Below are 3092 nucleotides of genomic sequence, written 5' to 3'. Positions count from 1 at the left end.
GCAGTTGTGCAGTAAGTGCCACAGGAAGAATTAATAATGGGAAACAAATAATAAAAATGCTTGACCACTCCCTGCCCTCCTTCCCTTTCTGCACCTTAAGAGGCATCAGGATGGAAAGAACAATGACCACGGCATAAAAGGACGTGAGCTCAAATCCTGATCTTACCCCTCACTAGCTGGACGCTGAGGGTGACTTACTCTCTCGGCCTTACTTGTCTCTGTGACTAACCAGGGGTGACCACACCTCCTCCAGAGAGCTGCTGTGGGGACCAAGTGAGGCAATTTGTGTTACTGTATTCCCCACACACAGGAGACCTGATGATGTTGGCTTCATCCCCAAAGACCATTCAACCTTGGACAAGGGCCAAGGGAGGAATCTTTCAAAGGATAGGACTTCCTCTTTGAGACAAGGAGAGCAGATGGAAAGAGTGAAGGCTTAGATGCGGAACGGATCTCTCCCTACTTCCGTAATCTCTGGTAAGAACTCAGACGACTTGCCTTTGGTCACACCAAGGCGTCTCTACTGGGGCTGGAAACAAAACCTGGGCCACCGATGGCAGCATTCAATGCATGGCTGGGCCTTTCTGGGTTGCTCACCTGGGTCCCTGTCCAGAAACAAAGTCAGCTGAAGAGTCTCAGGCCTTTACAGCTTCCTGAGAGGTAGAGAGGGTGGCGAGCTATTCCTCTCATCACCTTCCATTCCAGGCCAGGCCGTGAGGGTCGACTTCCAGGTGATGGAGGGCGGGGAGCTGTCCCAGGACGGGGCAGCAACACGCACCTCCTTCACCCCCTTCACAACACCAGGACTCGGGGCACAGCAAGGGAGCGAGGGCATGGGGGGACCTGAGCAGGGAGGTCAGAGTGGGCCCAGGCCTGGCCGAGTCACCTAACATCCCTTGAGCCCCACGTGCCTCAGACTCCTCAGAATAAGGAGCTCTGCAGTCAGAGCCTCAATTTCTCCTTCTGATAACACCGATGACAACATTACTAGGTGCCAGGCGTGGTGAACGGCTGTCCGTGCCTTACGTTTGCGGGGACACTCGCAGCCTGCTTTTTTGAGGCAGGCGAAAGTGGTGGTGAAAGGCCTGGTCTCTGGTTAAGTCTTCTGGGTTCTGGTCTATCTAGTCCTCTCACTGATATTCTGGGTGACTGTGCAAACTGTTTAAGCTTCTTTTTTTTTTTTTTTTACATGTTAAAGTAAGATATTTATTATGCTAAAGAGCAGATTTTATTCTCTGTTTTCCCACAGCATAGTAATTTAACACACAATACAAACTGATATATTCAGTCGTTCCCAAAAATGATTATTTTAAGCTTCACTTTGGAAGCCCTTAAAAACTTACACTCTTAAGTGATCTGTATTACAGTTATCAACAAACAAGTTACTTCAGAAAAGTCTTAGTGTGAAAGAGGCCTCAACTCCTTGGGTCTGGGAACTTGTGTGAGGGAAAATACTTGCTCTGCCTCTATATCTGAGCTACAGCAGAGTCAGGCTCCTTTTTCTTACGGTAACACGGCTAGGAATCCTAGTTTGAGAAGATTATTCTAAATTTAATATTGCAACTTTCACCATAGGGCTTCCATTGAAACTGCATTTCAAGTAGAAAGAAAGGAGTGTGAGAAATCAAATTTTGCTGCAGACCAAAATTATTCTACAAAATGCAGAAATAGTAACAGCTTACCATGAACTCAGCAAGGCTTCATAAAAGTGCAGCGGGTAAACTTTACAAATAACCACTTTCATTTGGTGGCAGAACAGCTAAAGAGTCAGTGTCTGGGACAGTAGCCTTTGGATTGGTTATCAGAGACAAAGAGCTTCATGATAAGCCAAGTTCCCAGCTGATATTATACTGAACATATTAATAATCTCCTGAAAGGGTTCCCAATTCTTTGTCTTTCAAGCACAATTTAAAACATGCTCAACAATTTCTTTCTGCATTACCTAGCTTTTAGCAAGTTTATACTGGACTTGTACTCTACAAAGTTTGTCTAGCTGTACAAACCAAAGCAGGAGCTGAATGGCTGCTCTGTTTGCATACAGACTTAATGCAAAAAACATCATTCTAAGACAACGTCTAAAATTAAGCTACTGTTTTTATTGTTCTGCTTGTACCTTAACTATGGCCTATGGGATTTGCTAATTTCAAAGGTCGTAGAGCCAACAAGCCCGGTGTTATCTGCAGACCATTGGAGATACAATTTATACTTGAAAGCATGTTCCTGTGTTCTATTTTCTCCTCTGAGAGCATAGGCTTTAGCTGGTCAAGGTGCTCACATCTTGTCTCATCCTCAGGAGGCCTTGAGGATGGGCGTGCAGCGTCTTAGATAACAGCAGGGGACACAAGCAGGACAGTTCCAGCGCAGAGCCTGGCCCCTCGGGAGGAGCCCTTAGCGAGTCACCCTTGGAAACTCCTGTTCTCTGCAGTTGCATGTGGCCTGGCCATGCTGAAGCACAGGGCTCTCCCCTGCAGCACTGTCCTCTGTGGCTGTCTGCGGCTTCCTGACCTCCTCCTGGCCAGTCCCTCTGCAGAGCTGCCCCGGCACCTCCGGATGGTGCAGCAAGGTACTCTCCCACTGGGACAGATGCAGGAATGGGGACAGACCCACAGCCTTGCTGTGACCGCTGCCGGGGGTGACTTTCTTCCCATGGGTCCCTTCCAGTTCAGAAGTGCCCTGTCACTGGTAGGAAGCAGGAGGCCAGCCTCCTTCAGACTGGCTTCCGCTTTCCAGGATAGCGCCTTGCTCTGCTTGTTTCCATCTCCATCTCTGTCTCCCGAAGGCGTGCTCAGCCGGGAAGGGGAATCTGCGGGCAAGGCTCCCCTTCAGCTCCCTCCCCTCGAGGCTGTGCGGCACTCTGTCCTGGTCCTCCCCTCCCTCCCATTGCTTTGGCTGTGCAGGTGCCGAAGTTCCCTCTTCTGTCCCCCATGCTTTGTGTCCTTTGCGGTGGTGAGCCCAGGCTGACGCCCCTGTCAGGAGGGGATAGCCTTCAGTGGCTCTCAATATGAACCTGCAGGCGCACCTTGAGCATCATGGAAACCACCATGTAGAGGTAGGGGAAGTTGATGCGCGGCCGCCAGGCCAGGGTGAAGATG

The 3092-nt window shown here is 49.5% G+C and overlaps 1 pseudogene; it reads right to left on the bottom strand.

The window, feature by feature from the left end:
* Window positions 1–2114: 2114 nt before the first annotated feature.
* Window positions 2115–2926, bottom strand: LOC147830566 (protein FAM220A-like; annotated as a pseudogene).
* Window positions 2927–3092: the final 166 nt, after the last annotated feature.

Source organism: Heterocephalus glaber, unplaced genomic scaffold, assembly GCF_053883595.1.
Source record: "Heterocephalus glaber isolate CG9 unplaced genomic scaffold, H.glaber_assembly_v1.0 deba00000122, whole genome shotgun sequence".
NCBI lineage: Eukaryota > Metazoa > Chordata > Mammalia > Rodentia > Bathyergidae > Heterocephalus > Heterocephalus glaber.
The sequence above is the reverse complement of the archived record's forward strand: the minus strand, read 5'-3'. Positions and strand labels throughout refer to the sequence as shown.